The sequence below is a fragment of the Cupressus sempervirens genome, chromosome 4 (assembly GCF_028749045.1).
Source record: "Cupressus sempervirens isolate cs-2001-9-10 chromosome 4, ASM2874904v1, whole genome shotgun sequence".
In the NCBI taxonomy this organism is placed as follows: domain Eukaryota; kingdom Viridiplantae; phylum Streptophyta; class Pinopsida; order Cupressales; family Cupressaceae; genus Cupressus; species Cupressus sempervirens.
Genome location: NC_143121.1, coordinates 585,139,600 through 585,157,489, shown reverse-complemented (window position 1 = coordinate 585,157,489; position 17,890 = coordinate 585,139,600). Strand labels below are relative to the sequence as shown.

Here is a 17,890-nt window from a genome sequence, read left to right as displayed (position 1 = left end):
AATGTTTCAACATAGGCTAGTTCCTTGTGTAAAACTTCCATGTGCAGGTTCAACATGGCTTGGATGTTGATCAAGGTAGCATGAATGTTAGCATCTTGTTCTTGTAATGTAGCTAGCTTACCTTGAGTAGATAGTAATCTCTAAAAATGAGTTTGGCTTTGACCAAGAGACAGTTTCAATGTTGTTCCTATGGACTGTAGATCTCCTTGAGGTTAGTCGATAGCCTTATGTACTTCTTGTGTCAATAAACTCACATCACAAAGCTTTGTGTATAGAGAAAAGGTATTATCTAACACCTTTTTCACATTCTCCATTTTGGTTGCTAAATCAACCTATCTTGGTGCAAGGGTGCTAGAAATCTTTTTAAGAACTTTAGAGTGAAACTTCCTTTTAGACCATTCTAATAGTTTAGTATTTTCATCTAGGTCTTGATCACTAATCTTATCCAGAATGTGTACCAGTTTCTCAATAATTGGTTTATCTTCATTTGTAGCTGGGAGATTGAAGACATCAATAAATATTTCTTTAATATCATGAAGCACTTGCTTCTACTTATACTCCCTTCTTAGAAAATCTTGTTGTTTATTCCTATCAAGAGCTTCCTACAGAATGCTCATATGTTTAATGGTGATTGTGTTAGGATCAAACTTGGGTAGTTCAATCACCTCATCTAGGCTCACATCTCCATAAGATATTTCTTCTAAGCTCCTTGATGTTTTTGCATTGGGCCTTGATATCTACAATGGTGTGGCATGAATGCTTGGTCTCTAAAGATCTTGACTACTGGTAGGAGCCAAAGAAACTGGTAAGGTAGCCAGAGTCTAGCTAGCAATTTGCTCCTCTAGAGTAGTAGTCACCTTTAATACTTCAAACCTATCAACTTGACTCACTTCCTTTTGATCTTCACCTTGAATTTGTGAAGTAGCTGCAGGACTAGATTCCTAACCTAATTTGATTTCTATTCCATCTTTCTCAATTGTAGCTAAGGCTTTCTTAGTTGAAATGAGTGTCACTAGAACTTGAAGTGATGCAATCTTCCCTCTTCTTCCATGTCTTGTTCATCTACACTTTTACCTTCTCAACATTGACCTTATCTTTGCCTTTAGTGTTTCCACTACTTCACATTGGTGATCTAGTTGGACAGTTTCTGCTGATATGACTAGTCTTCAAATAGCTAAAGCATGTAATCTCACTCAACCATCTATTGTAGTTTCCTCTGAAATGTATTCTAAATGCAATTCTCATAAACATTTCCATACTCTTGACATAGTGACAACTATACCTTGTGTTGTAATCCCAATTGTAGGATTTTCCATTATGTTTTACCTTTGTCTACTTATTTGATGTACAATAGGCATTAGACCTACATTCATATGTTTTATATCCATATTTCTAACAATTATGGCAATATCCTTAAAATCTCTATGTGCTCAAGGTCTTGGTCCTACATTCATGTGCTTTATGTCCTTTTTTTTTGCACTTATGATAGTAACCCTTGAATTTTTGCTTAGGTTTTTGATTTGAATTATTTCTCCTATGAACATTTGATGTATGACTTAATTTTCCACAATTATGACAAGTGGCTTTTTAGTTCTTACCTTTTTTGTTTCTTTTTTCACCAGTTTTAGATGATTCTCCTTCCTTAGTACTAGTGTGTCCCAAGAGCCAAATTTGCATGATGTACTCTTGGTTTTCCTTATGGCCACCAAGTCTTCAAACTATTGTTGAAGTTGTAACTTGGCAAGGTCATAAGTGTGGTCTTTCTTCACTATTTTGTATCCCAAATCTATTGCCATGCAAGACACACTGTTTGGTCTACTAGATTGAAAGAACTTGTGACTATCACTCTTACATCAAAGGAAATTAGGGGGTCTATGATAGAATCTATAGACATTACCCTCTTATTCCATATTGCACCTATGTTCTTCTCAATAATCTCCTTTGAATCACTTCACATGCTCTTAGGTTTGTCTAGAGTAGGATACTCCATCACTTAGTTGATGATCCTTTTAGTGATCCTAATTGGTCCATTTTCCATCCATATGAAGTCATTATGTATTCTATTGAGAACAATCTTTATCCATTCAATCTTGAATACATTAAAGAAACCTAGGGCACGAGACAACCCTTTCCTTTTTGCAATTTTATTTTTGTCCCTTAAGACTCCATCTACACAAAGTTGGTTGAACAGATCCCTTATCTCCATGTCTCCTATACTTCCAACTTTGCATGTATAACAACACTTGACATCCTAAATCATTAAGTCTTTTGGTGGTATCATTAATAATGTACCAGATAGGTCTCCTTTATATGCAATTTTAGGTATTGCTTGGAAAGGTGGTTACCTTACATCATTACTAATTAATTTCACATTAACCACTATCTTTCCTTCCTTCCTAACACTTGCAAAAGAGCTAGCTACCATATTTGATACTTAGGGTTCACAAAAATTCAAATAGTGAAACTCAACACCAGTAAAAAAATACCTTTCCAATCTAATGAATATGTCAAGTTGTAGTTGAATTCAGTTTGCAAATGCAAGAAGCTCCTATTGCAATTCACCTTCATGCTCTCTTTGATCACTAGTGAATGCAAATGAGTCAAGAAATGACTATAAAACCCTTAAAATTATACAATAAATGCTTAATGCTTACATGGTTGTAAGCTTGGTCAATATAGGGTTTCCAACTCACTCGAGTTACACATGACTTCCACTATGCTTGGTTTACATAGAAAACTCGACCACTACTACCACACCTTTATAACTTGGCAACAATTGAAATTTCATTCATGCTTAGTAGTAATTGTGAAACCTTTCATGCTCAGCAACAACATGAAAAATAACCAATATATTGCATCTTAATTAATGCATGTATTGACTTTTTAGAACTTAGATTCTTGGAACGGATGTATAATCTAACTTTGAAATATTAGTCCCACACATACCTTTTGACTACCTAGTTGGAGGTGATGTGATCACCTGATCCATTAGATGAAGTGACCTCACAAGAACTTGATGAGTTGTAATATTCCATCATCTTCCATGTCTTGTTCATTTGCACTTTGACCTTCTCAACATTGACCTTATCTTTTCCTTTATTGTTTACATTACTTGGCACTAGTGATCTGGTTGGACAGTTTCTACTGATATGACTAGTCTTCAAACAACCAAAGCATCTAGTCTTACTCAACCATCTATTGTAGTTGCCTTTGAGATGTGTTCTAATGCAATTCTCAAGAACATTTCTATACTCTTGACAATAGTGACAACTGTACCTTGTGTTGTAATCCCAATTGTAGGATTTTCCAATATGTTTTACCTTTGCCTACTTGTTTGATGTCCAATAGGCATTAGACATACATTCATATGTTTTATGTCCATACTTCTGAATATTATGGAAATATCCTTCAAATCTTTGTGTGCTTAAGGCCTTGGTCCCACAGTCATGTGCTCGATGTCCTTGTTTGTTGCACTTATGGTCAGTAACCCTTGAATTTTTGCTTTGGACTATGATTTGCATTGTCTCTCCTGCAAACATTTGTTATATGACCTAACTTTCCATAATTATGACAAGTGGGTTTTCAGTTCTTACTTTTGTTGTTTCTTTGTTCACCACTTTTAAATGATTCTCCTTCCTTAGTACTAGTGTATCCCAAGAGCCAAATTTCAAGATGCACTCTTAGTTTTCCTTATGGCCACCAAGTTTTCAATCAATTGTTGAAGTTGTGGCTTGGCAAAGGTCATAGGTGTGGTCTTTCTTCACTATTTTGTATCCCAAATCTACTGCCATGTAAGACACATTGTTCGATCTACTAGATTGAAAGAACTTGTGAGCTATCACTCTCATGAAAAAGGCAATTAGGGGGTTTGAGATATAATCTATAGACATATAATCTATAGACATATCCCTATTGTTCCATATTGCACATGTGTTCTTCTAAATAATTTCCTTTGAATCATTTCACATGCTCTTAGGTTTGTCTAGGGTAGGATACCCTGTCACTTGGTTGATGATCCTTTTAGTGATCTTAATTGGTCCATTTTCCATCCATATGAAGTAATCATGTATTGTATTGAGCACAATCTTTATCCATTCGGTCTTGAATACATTAGGGAAATCTAGGGCATGGGTCAACCCTTTCCTTTCTACAATTTTAGTTTCTTCCCTTAAGATTCCACCTATACAAAGTTGACTGAACAAATCCCTTATCTCCATGTCTCTTATACTTCCAACTTTGCATGTATAACAACACCTGACATCCTAGATCATTAAGAATTTTGGTGGTATCATTGATAACGCACCAAAAATTTCTCCTTTATATGAAATTTTAGGTATTTCTCAAAAAGGTGGTTGCCTCACATCATTACTAATTAATTGCACATGAAACACTTCCTTTCCTTCCTTCCTAGCACTTACAAAAGAACTACCTTCCATATTTGATACTTAGGGTTCACAAAAATTGAAATAGTGAAACTCAACACTAGTAAAATACCTTTCCAATCTAATGAATATGTTGAGTTGTAGTTGAATTTAGTCTGAAAATGCAAGAATCTCCTATTGCAATTCACCTTTGTGCTCTTTTTGATTGCTAGTGAATGCAAATGAGTCAAGAAAGGACTATATAACCCTTAAAATTCTACAATAAATGCTTAATGCTTACACAGTTCTAACTTTGGTCAATATAGGGTTTCCAAATCACTCAGCTTACACATGATTTCCACTATGTTTGGTTCACATAGAAAAATCAGCCAATACTACCATACCTTTATACCTTGGCAACAATTGAAATTTCATTCATGCTCAGTAGTAACTATGAAAGGAAACAACATGAAAACTAACCAATGCTTTGGATCTTAATTCAAGCATATATTAACTTTTCAGAACTTAGATTCTTGGAACTAATGTATAATTTAACTTTGAAATATTAGTCCTAGACATACCTTTTGATTGCCTAGTTGGAGGTTATGTGATCACTTGATTCATGGATGAAGTGACCTCACAAGAACTTGATGTGTAGTAATCTTCCCTCTTCTTCCATGTCTTGTTCATCTACACTTTGACCTTCTCGACATTGACCTTATCTTTGCCTTTGTTGTTTCCATTACTTGGCACTTGTGATCTAGTTGGACATTTTCTACTGATATGACTAGTCTTCAAACAAGTAAAGTATGTATTGTCACTCAACCATCTATTGTAGTTGCCTCTAAAATGTGTTCTAATGCAATTCTCAAGAATATTTCCATAATCTTAACAATAGTGACAACTGCACCTTGTGTTGTAATTCAAACTATAGGATTTTCCATTATGTTGTACCTTTGTCTACTTGTTTTATGTCTAATGTGCATTAGATCTACATTCATATGCTTTATGTCTATACTTCTAACAATTATGGAAATATCCTTCAAATCTTTGTGTGCTTAAGGTCTTGGTCCCACATTCATGTGCGCTATGTCCTTGTTTGTTGCACTTATGACAGTAACCCTTGAATTTCTTCTTAGAGTTTTGATTTGCATTGTTTTTCCTACAAACATTTGTTGTATGACCTATCTTTCCACAATTATGACAAGTGGGTTTTTCATTCTTATCTTTGTTGTTTTTTTGTTCACCACTTTTAGATGATTCTCTTTCCTCGATATTGGTGTATCCCAATCTAGTAGTATCATTGTTAGATCTAGGAGATCTCATTGGTCTCTCAAAGTATTTGATGACTTTACTAGGTTTATTGAAACTTTCAACAAATTCCTTTTCTTTTCTTGGTTCATTCCTCAATTGTTCATTATGTAACTTTATGGTTGTGATCTCAATGTCCTTTCCAATCAATTCATAATTGGAAATCATCACTTAATTCATTATTTCTAGTTGCATGTTAGCAATCCTTTGTACCTCTGATGTCTTCTCTTCCAATTTGTTGGTCAGTGTTCTTTTGTCATCTTCAATCATGACTTTTTCTTCCTTAACTTTCTTTTTATGCTCAATCACTTCACATAGAAACACAGATTGGACTTCATGTTCTATCTTAGGATATTTGACCTCCTTAGTTAGGGCACCATTCTTTTCCATCAAATGTACAACTGCTGCATCAAACTCTCTTTAGTTCCCATTTGCAAACAATTCAATAGTGTCTTCCTCTTGGTAATGAGTGTCATTTTTCTCAATAGCTATATCTTTCCTTCTCTTGAATCAACATTGTAGTTCATCTCTTGCTTCAATGAGTTGGTGTAAGGCAAGCTCAATTTCAATCTTCTAGTTCTCAATAGTCTTTCCCAACTTGTAGATTTTCATCTTCAAGATCTTTTCTGAAAACTGCAAAGTTTTCCTTTCCAAAGAACAAGGCCCTGATACCAATTGTTAGATATAACAATGGGAAAGTAAACTCTAAGGGGCGGGGCGGGGGGTGAATTAGTACTTCAAAACTTTAACCATAAAAAATTCACCACACATCCATCTCATCATTTAGCATGTAAACTAAAATAGCTAATTACACATATTCATTCATAGCATGAAACAAATAAAACATGACACAATAAGTTTTTTTACCTAGAAGCCCTCCAATGAGAAGGTAAAACTGGGGTGGGGATGACACCCACAAATCTTTATTGTTGCAATTGTAAAGCGTAGCCAATGAAAGTTACAAGAAGTTTGACCATAAACTATTATCTACTCTATTAAAGGCTTGCAAAGACTGTTAGGTATCACCTTGTTAAATGATATAAACACCATGCTAAAAGTGTGTCTTGTTAGAGGACTTAAACTTGCAATAAAACAAGCGTTCAATTAAGAGATTTACACAAGCCTGTTAGGAGATTTTCTTGGCATCACATGTTAGAATGATTCAACACCATGATCCTTTAGTTAGCACTCTATTGTTAGATGTTAGATATTCTCTTTCTTTGTGTGTACTTGATCCTTCTAGTATAATATGTCTCCTTTTTCCTCTATTTGATTTTGTTTGTTCTCCTCTAACCGATTCTGCAATTCATAACATTATCACAAACTCCATAGCTGCCATGAATGCTTTATGCACTTAGCATTCATCTCTCGTGCATCTTTTTCTTGCAATACAAATTGTTTAAAGTTTGTCTCCTTAAGTAAACACAAGTTGGCTAGGTTTAGGTTAGAATCAACAACTGTTGTTGATCTATTTTTCCACTTATAACATCTCTCAATTTGATTGGTTGCATGTACTACATAGGATTTGTAATATACACATGTATACATCTTTTAGGATCATAAAATAATTGTTTAGTCAACCCAAAAATGGTTTACATAGAAGTTTGTGTCATTACAAACAACTATGTCCAAAACTGTTCACTTGATAATTGAAGTCTTTGATGCTCGGCATTTATAGTATCTTCAATGTTGTAACTCGGTTCTTGAATGACTCATCATACACTGTTTACTTGGCTTTTGAGTGGCTCGACACTCACTATCTGCTTGGCACTGACTATGTATATTACTCAGCATGCTTCAATCACTCTGCTTGCACTGATTACTCAGCTTTCTCTGATCACTCGGCTTGCACTGTAATTCTATTGAATAATGACAAAGTGTTTTGTCAGTGCCTTGTCAAAACCAATCTGAGATTAATAGAACCCATTTTGCATTGTGAGTTTAAGTGCATTCTACTTAGTTACACTTAAGTGGTGGTGTTGGTGTGATTAAGTATTCACTAATTACCTTTTAATTAATCATTAATTAGAATAATGAATTGTATATTATGTCAAATATGAGACATGTGGGATTTTGTACATACTATATGTCACTTTATGTATGAGCTAGGAGCTTTGCATATCTAAACTAACCAAACAAAATTACATGCATAATTGCATAGATGAACACAATGGACTTGTCTTTCCTAATGCATCTCCCTCCAGATCATCAAAAGTATCTACGATAATCCCGAAATCTGCTAAAAGGCGTCTGCCATGGTGGAAGAACCAATGAAATACTGCATCGGATGGATACTTCAATTTTGCATGTATTAATAGACAAGGAGAATGTGCCCTCTCTTAATATCATACCGTTATCCCAGAGATTTCTTGAGCTTTCTGATGACAAAATCCCTCAACTAAAATTCATTTTCCCTGATCTATTCCAGTTTGTAATAACTCATATCTAATGTTGGGTTTTAACATGCCCATGAATTCATTAGTTTCTGCACAGAGAAGTAAATATTCTCAATAAATCCAGTTCAAATTAGCCCAGAATATCATCACCAACACCGTCAAAAGTAGAAATTTGTTGCTGGGTTTTGAATCTTTTCAACTCACATGGTTCCCCCTCTTCTAGAAATCCTCTTTTCCTACACAATATATCATTGAAACTTCCTGAAACAGAATGAGAAATGATCGTTTCTGAATCAAGGTCAATTGCCAATGCCCGAGACACAATTTCAAATGGAAAGTTGAGTGTGAGGCCCCCTCATTTTCCTAACAGCTTTATCGTATGCCATGGTTGTTGCTTCTGTAGTGGAGAATGTCCCCAACCAAAACCTCGTCCCCTGCCTCGTTGAATCCCTTATCTCAATAAAGAATTGGACTTTACATTTGCTAACATAGAAACATGCATCAATTGTTCCAAATTTCCAACTGATGGCAATCTACTCTGTTCTTCAAGATAAAGGGGGCTTTTAACATCTTCTACTGACGACAATCCACCATAATTGAATTCTGATTACTGCTTCAATGGCAATCCAATCTGATTTCCTCCTTGGTTATTTCCATAGAGTTCTCATTTTATTTAAAAGAGCTGATGATTACTCACTCCTTCACTGGAGTTGGGCATGTGAAGTTTCTCGAATTTTATTTTTGATACATTTTGTGTCAATTATTCATTTTTATCCTGGCAAAAATTTAAATCAGCCACTCAAAAATGAAAAATTAATGGTCAAAAGTTAATATAAAAATAAAACTATTTTTGAACTTTAGAAATAAGATAATTTTAGTTAGGAAAAATTAATATAAAGAACAACAAAGAACATAAGTTCATTGTCTTATAAATAATTATTAAAAACATCATATATTAATTTACAAGTTTTATTAAAAATCTAATAAAAATATTAACTATCCAATTTTTAATATTAAATATTGATGTTCCTCCAAATTTGTATATGCTGTAAATGTGGAACACTTACAAAGTCCATCATACGGCACTCTATATTTTCAAAAATAAAAATGGAATTATGTTAAAAAATAATGTGTGCGGTAGTCATCAATTTGTCACCCATTAGCCCAAACACAGCAATAAAATCTGCAGATGGAGTCTTGCAAAAGAACCATTGTGATAATATGATTACATTTTATGAGTACTTTCAAAAAAAAATCACGGATAAATCATCTACTGATGCTCTTCTTCCTATCCTCGAAGAGGTTGTTGCTGGATGTATTATGAGGATAGACCCAAAATACAAGTAGTTTCCTTAGAAGAGCTTGATGCTGCCGTTCAATGTATGGCCTTAGAAAAAAGTCCACGAATTGATGGTCTTCCTGTGGAATATTATAGAGCTCTTTGGCCCCACATTTGAGAGGCCTTTTATAATGTCTACCTTGAGGGAACTCAAACTAGTTCACTTGGGAATGTGATTAACCAAGGGCTGATTAAACTTATTCCAAAAGGAAAGGAGAAAGACACTCTGAATGGGTGGCGACCTAGTGACCAATCACCCTCCTTGACACTTCTTAAGTGTAATAATAGCTAAAGCTTTAGCTCAAAGAGTTAAAAGCATATGTCAAACCATTGTGCATCCAAAACAAATAGGTTTCTTGGGAGGAAGCTTTTTCTAGACAATTTGGTTCTTGCATGGAAACTGCTAAGTGGGTCCAACAATCAACCCAAGATGTTCTTATTGTCAAGCTTGACTTCGATAAAGCTTATAATCGCATATGATGGCCTTTTATTCTTAAAATGTTACAATGGCTTGGATTTGGACCTAACTTACATGCCCATATCAGTATGTTTTTTAACAATGGCTTGGATTTGGACCTAACTTACATGCCTATATCAGTATGTATTTTAAGAATGCATCTACTAGAGTGGTTGTAAATGGTATGCTTTCTCATGCATTTCCTTTACAAAAATCCATTAAACAGGGTTGTCCTCTTGCCCCCCTCCTCTATGTTCTTGTAGCTAATTCCCTCAGATATATATTTCGACATGCTCTTGCACATCGACTTATTCAAGGTGTCTCATTGCCAGGCAACATTACAGCACTGAATTCTCATTTTGCTGATGATAGTATGTTGTTCATACAAAATTCTACAGATGAAGTAACTAATATCTTGGATTTTTTGGACCTCTTTTGTACTATTTCAGGCTCTAAATTGGCCATGGATAAAACTGAATTTATAATGATTCTTCCCAATCCCCGTCCACCTTGGATTCCAAGTGAATGGTGTGAGGTAAAACATGGTACCATTACTAGATACCTTGGCATCCCCTTTGGTATTGGTGTATCTCTTAAACAGACATGGACTTGGTTCTTGCATAAAATAAAAGGCAAACTCCTTAATTGGGCCAACAAGTTTCTCTCCATGGCTGGTAGAATTCAAGTTGCCAACAAAGTTCTATTGGCTAGTCACGTCTACATCTCATCATGTTGGCTCCCCTTGAAAACCTGTTACAATCAGCTGACTAGACTTATTCGAAGGTTTCTTTGGGACAGATGGGGAAATATTAAAGGTTTACCAGCAACTTCTTGGTCGCATTGCATCCAACCAAAAGACAAAGGAGGGGTGGGAATAATAGACCCATATACTCAGGGTATTTACCTCACTACAAAATGGATCATTAGAGGTTTGGATGGAGATGCTCCTTGGAAGGATCTAGTTACAACAACTGTTGGACGATCTTGGAATTTGGTCCATTGGAAGGATAAGCTCTTACTTGCCCCTTCTGTAAAACCCATGGCTCTGCTCCCTTCAAATCCATTTGGAGAACTTAGGCAAATTACATCAACCAGGTTAACTTGGTATGACCAGAGCTCAAGTCATGGGCTGAGTTTTGCTTCTTCATCCATTTGGTGGAACCCACTGGTCCACGAAAATGACAGTTCTCTAGCTAAATTCAGTTACCTCAAGGGTAGACATCTTTTCAAAAAAAGTATCCGTTTCTTTAGAGACTTATGGGACCCACTAAAGTTTGATTGGATATCATGGAATCAAATAAAAGAGCAATTCCGATTCTATGTGGCTTAGTCCAACGAATTCAACAACTTGTTAAACCTGAGTTGCCGTGCCTATTATCCACACCATGTCATACCAACTTCCTCAAGGACTGGAAACGGCCAAGTAATCGAAGTTTGCAAAGCTTCCCCTCAGATATGTATACAAACAACTCCTTCCTTCCATGCCCTTAGCCAACCGCCTCAATCTCAAGTAGCATTACAAGCTTAGTAGATCAAAATGGAACAAGTCAGGCTCACTCGTTTGGAAGTCTAAAGCTGATGCTCAAGCCCAATTGGTAGCATGGAAAATTCTCCATATAAAATTACCCATTGGTGACAAGCTTCCATTTATCACTCCCACTCCATCATGCCCCTTATGTTCTAAAAAGGAGAGTATCAAGCACGCTTTCGGGTTTTGTTCCCATGTTCACATCTTTGGAAGTAGCTTTTCTCTACTTTTCCTGCTTTATTTCATTGGGCTTGGTCTTGGAAAACCGCCTTACTTGGCCACTCTTCAGCGCACAATATCATTTCTCAATCGTTTAGACACATAATCCTAAAGTACATTTGGAAATTTGAGATGCATCGCTGCCTTTTCACGCACATTCCCCCCCTTCAGGTTGAATCATTGATAATCTGTGCATATTTTGCCCTCAGATCCTTATTCTTCAAGGTGTTCTGCAGGCTGATGCTGGGTTTAGAAAGATTCTTGGTGATCTGCAGCTTCAACTCGATTCCTCTGAGGAAAAGTAGAAAGCACCAGTCACTCACTCTTGCAGCAAGAATTTCCGACAGATCAGTACTCTTTCCGAAGCATTACACCAACCTTTAGGTGTCTATACAGGCTAAGTCGAGACATGGAGCAGCCATCAAGTAGGATGTTGTTCGAAATCAAGATTGTGACGCTTACTCTGAAAGCTGTTCAGAACTTTTTTGTTCAGCAGCAGCAGAAAATACTCATGTTGTCTTTTTAATGTTCACCATATTTGAAGCATTTAAGACATATGACAAGAGCCAGATAAATTGTAAAGCATTGTATTACTTTTTATTTTGGTAATATAATTTCCTTCAATATAAAAATCAACTTGTCACCTGATTCCATGTAAAGACTAAAGTAAAGAACTTAATAAAAGTGTACCACCTACAAATCACATGCCGTCTTAGCTCAGCTGGTAGAGCGCGTGGCTTTTAACCACGTGGTCGTGGGTTCGATTCCCACAGACGGCGGTCTGCAATTTTAGCTTCTGTGATTGTTGAGGTTTGGAAAATTTTGCACTCGTTTCAGTTTCTTTGAATAATGACTATAGACGATTGAAAAGACGTCGGTTCCATGGTGTAGTGGTTAGCACTCTGGACTTTGAATCCAGCGACCTGGGTTCGACTCCCGGTGGGACCTACAACTTTTTTAACTTTCATTAAGCCATTCATGAGGTTGCTTTCAATATGGATAGTGTTGATGGCACCTTTTTCATTCAGCCATTCATGAGGTTGTTTTCAATATAGATAGTCTTAATGGCCATATATAATTTTTAATAATCTTTTAAAGATTAAGAAAATTATAAAGATGAAAAGAACAATATCAAATCTTCTATTGAGTCATTTATGACGTTGTTATATATATATATATATATATATATATATATATATATATATATATATATATATATATATATATATAAAGATTTTTTACAGTTAAAATAAACATTTAATAATTATAAATAAAAAAATTAATAATTATAAAAGAAAAATTGAATTGATTTAATAATGAAATTTAATATTATTTAATATATATTTTATTCATATGTTTACAATGAATCTCTAATTTAAAAAGTTTAATTTGAGTGTATTAACTATTAGAAATTATTCAATATGTTCATAAATTATCAAATCCTAAAATTTCATTGTGATACGATAGTGCTTCCTAGAAATTGGCTCCTATAAGACACAAAATATATGTACCAATCAAGTTACCTTAAAATAATTTTAATTAGTGATTGTAATATATATTGCATACAAAAATACAATAATAAAAAAATTAGAATAGATCAAAACATAATCTAGTAGAAAGATAATTTAAGTAGTTGAAGATCTAAAGAAAGAAAAATATCACGTATGAAATCTATTAGATAAAAATTAAATCCATATTAGGCCGACGGAACCCAAGATTGGTTGAACCACATTAAGTCTTTGTGTCTTATGTTATACTTAAGTGTGTTCTTTTCCTTTACATTATTAGTTATATTTGCATGTAAGTGTTAGATTTATGTCTTCTAACCCCAACAAAGGTAATCAAATCAAACTATATAGGGGAGGAGTGTGAACCAAGGAAAGTAGACCTAAGTTCATCACATGACAACTCTTGCACAACTCAAGGAGGGAGTCAAGGAAGTTCATCCTTTCAATCCCAATTCTATATTTGACTAGATCTAGAAATATTAGTGCTAGCTAAGTGATTTAGGAGCACTAATGCAAGCTAGTGTAGTGCCTGCCCCTAAGTCGCATTCTGTTATCATTGCCAAATTCTTTTAGGCCAATTTATGTTTGATGATTAGTATTATTATTTTAGAGATTATCAGATGTTGTTTTACACTCAGTTTATTATATGATGAGATTACTTGGTACTCTATATTTCATACATGTATGATGATTATTCAATGGTTTCAGTTATCGATGATGATTAGTTAGATGGTTTATTATCACACGTGGTTTCTTATGGATACTTACCTCATACTGCATGTGTATGGTGTGCATGTTTGTTTTTATTTATGTATGGTGTTTCTGATGTGGTTAAGGAAGGGAGTCATAGTCACCTGCTAGTTGGGATCTACACGATGCACCACTTCCTGCCATTGTCTGTTTAGCTTAGAATATTGTGTTTGTACATGCGTGGATTTTATGCAGGTTGCAGGTACCGAGTATCGACTTCCCTGAATTGCCAGGATGAGCGTACCCTATCGCATTGTCTCAATGGTAAGAGAGAGGAGATAAACTCTTAAGTCCAAATCCTAAACCCTTTAGCCAATTGTCCTAATTGATAATTAGGACAAGTATCTGAGTTAAGTACCCTCCGAATGCATCAAAAGATGTAATTTCGTGATTATAACCCTTTTTGTTTGATTTAGTATGTGTTTTTCTATGATGGGTTTTCGTATGTTGTTATATGAGTCCTTGATGTGTTTTCTATTAATTAAGTCTAATTAAAAGATTAATTAATGATTTAATTTAATATGATATCTTTAATATTTAATTAATTGAGAAATTAATTAAATAAAAGAATTAAATTTAGAGGTTAAAGTTCAAAGATAAATTTAGAACAGGATAATATTTATTTAATTTAATAATAATATATTTGGAGTTCATTTTTAAATAAATGCTAAATATTATTGTTATTTAAATTAATTAAATATGTTATCAATTAAGTTTTTAAAAGAAATTAAAAGTTGAAAGACATTAAATTATTAAATGATTTTAGATCGCATGATCTAAACATGAGTTTAAATTTGAGTAATAAATTAAAAGATTAAGTAATAGAAATTAATAATGTTATTTTAATTTCATAAAGTGCACATGAGATTAAAGTAATAAATTAATTTAAAATAGAAGTCAAGTAGAATATTAAATAAAGTTATTTAATAAATCAACTTAATATGCATAAAAGATGAATGCAAATTAAAAGAAAAGATAATAAAGGTTAATTTGGGAGTTAACTCAGTTGTGCAAAGAGTCTTCTCGGGTGAACGCACAATTAGTGCCCCGATTTGAGGAGAAAACTTCTTATCACAACTTTGGGGGTTCATTTTTGGCACACACAAATTTGGACGGGAATTTTTGGGAGACAACTTTTGGAAGCGAATTTCAGAAGGCTGATACCAAGAAAGATTTCCAGAGGAAAGTTATTGAAGGGGAGCGAATTCTCTCATAGTTTTTCAAGGATTTCGTATTAGCATCAGGATCAGGTAGGGTCTTGTGTTTGATCGTTGATCATTTACGCAATTTTCTTATTTCCTGTCTTCTTCGTGTCTGTGGATTGTAGATCTGAATTCTCTACGATGAATGTTTAAACATTACAATATTGGAATTATCAGATGCTTGTCAATAAACTTCTGTATACATAATATTTAAATGGGAAGGGTTGAACCTAAGACTGAAATTCTAAATTAAAAGTTCGGTTGATTGACTATATTTTATCTGTCATTATAAAGAAGGAGGCAATTTCTTTATATATATATATATATATATATATATATATATATATATATATATATATATATATATATATATATATATATATATATTAAGAGGAATTAATTTAACATGTTTATAAATTTATGTATATATATCTTCAAACAAATTTAGATTTCAAAAAAAGAAATTGATTATTAAAAAAATAAAAAAATAAAAAAATTCGTATTTAAAAATATATATATATTAAAATGATTAGTGGGGGGGAGGGAATTACCCCGTACCCACCCCCACTGTCGGCTCTGCCGACAATACCTACGTCGCAAGTACTGCGATGATAGGTACAGGGTACCTGCCGTCGCAGGCCCTGCGGCCGCAGGACTATGGCAGGCCGCAGGCTTGGTTAAGCCGGCGGCTTTGTATACGTGCCCTTTTTTTTAAAATATTTTAATTTGCTTTTTAAAAATTTGTATTATTTACAAAACAATTTTATTATTATTTAAAATCTTAATTAATAAAATTATAATATATATTAATTAATAATATTTTTATCTTTATTAATATTTAATAAATAGATATTAAATGCATTTAACATAGTTTTTTTAAAATATTAATTTATTAATAATTTTGGTTTAATATGATTAAATTAACAATGAATGAATAGATTAAGACAAGTAGTAGAACAAGCAATTATTGATTAATTTAATTAAAATTAGTTTAATTAAGTTAATTAATAATGAATATTAATTGACTAAATTATAGATTTGGATTATTGATCTAATGAAAGTTATTATAGAAATGGGTTAATCGTAAAGGGTAGTTGTGAAAACCTAGTTACTTGAATTCGACGTTAAACTAAAACATAAACCTTACCTTAACTCAATAATATACTTTCAAATCCAATCTCTGAGACTTTGATGTTGTCCTTGTGCTTTGAGTGTTTTGGGGTTGGTTTAGCGTTGACCAGTTTAGGTTGTTACCAGAGGCTCGGGGTTGTGAATGTGATGTCATGATGATTTGGTCTCGATCTTTCTTAACTCGACCATGGTAATGTGATGAAGTGCTCTATGACATGATTGTGTTTACTATTTGTTATTGCTTTCCAGTTTCCTTGTGTGAAGCTGAGATGTATGTATTTGAGATACCTGACTTAACCATTTTCGAGTCTCGATCAGTTATATTGATAACCATTTTTGAGTCTCGATCAGTTATGCTTGGATTGCTTTTCGGTCGCTTGAGAGGACTGAAGTGGTTGTTATGTTCTTGATGATGTCATGTTTTGACTTGACCATTTTGGAGTCTTCGATCAGTATTGTAATTTACTATTGGGATACTTTTTGGTTGCTCATTGGAGAACCATTGGATTTTGTGATTTATCATTGATGCCTTCAGTTGCTGATAGAGAACTGTCATGATCATATGATTATTATTGGATGCTTATCTGTTGCTCATGAAGAACTGATGTAATTTTGTGGCTTATCTTTTATGATGTTTTTCATTTGCTTGTATAGGACTGATGTGATTTTATTATGATTCTTGATTTGTGATTTCATGAGCCTAGGGTAGGTTATCTATGTGTAGAGTCGGGAAGTGGCTTGCAATGGGGATCGAGGCCCTAAGAGGCTGCCTGGAGTAACCCATTGTAAGTTGTTTTAATAAGTGAAAACATTTACACTAAATGAGGGAAAATGAACCTAACAAGATAATTGTATGTTCTCTCCCATGCCTTGAGTGCTAGTACAAACTAGGATGGGGTAGAGAGAACGCTTGGTTACAACCTTGCATTCCATAGTATGCCTCGTCAATACGAGAGGATACTAGTGGCTGCAGGGATCAGTAGGGACCTGGGATTCCTAAGGGATTGCTCGGGTAACTTCTACGTGACTTTTGCGATGACACTTTCCCGCTTGCATATTAGGTTTCCTACGTGTCTTTGTGGTGCCTCTGGGTCTAGATGTCTATCTATGTTGGAACCCTTAAGTTAGTATACTTTTAAGATTTCCCAAACTTAGAGAGTACTTGTGTTTTGTGTTTTGATACCCTGTTTGGGACTTGAGACTATCTCCTCAGCGCGGTGGGAGTGGACCATTTAGGTTCCACGCGGTCGGGTGGTAGTGCTTTTTACTCTTACCATTGAGATCCGTTTCGTGGTCACCGTGGCTAGAGTTTTCATGGTTGGCATTTACCTTCACTATGTTCTTGGATTATTATGATGGATGGTTAGATTTTATGATAGATGTTTTATCATTATGGATGTATGGGTGTATCATGTATGGTGAATAGTTTCATATATTTTTACTGTACTTTGTATCATGGATTTGAGGATGTTGTATCTTTATCTTTACATATGTATATTCTTTTAAGCCTTTCATACCCTGTGACTTGTACAGTGGATGATTGAGCATTCCGAATTAATTTGCCAAGAGGCATTCAGATCAAATGTATATTATGGACATGGGACCTTCTGATTATTCTTTCATATGTATGTGGTAATTGTTAGACTTAGAATTAATTAAATTTAAACGTGACTCAACGTCTTGGGATC

The 17,890-nt window shown here is 34.2% G+C and overlaps 2 non-coding genes across 2 annotated transcripts; both read left to right on the top strand.

The window, feature by feature from the left end:
• The first annotated feature begins 12,317 nt into the window (after positions 1-12,317).
• Positions 12,318-12,390, top strand: TRNAK-UUU (transfer RNA lysine (anticodon UUU)). Its single transcript has one exon. It is a non-coding gene; the product is annotated as a tRNA-Lys (tRNA).
• A 97-nt stretch (positions 12,391-12,487) lies between these two features.
• TRNAQ-UUG (transfer RNA glutamine (anticodon UUG)) lies at positions 12,488-12,559 on the top strand. The gene has a single exon. It is a non-coding gene; the product is annotated as a tRNA-Gln (tRNA).
• The last annotated feature ends 5,331 nt before the right edge of the window (positions 12,560-17,890 follow it).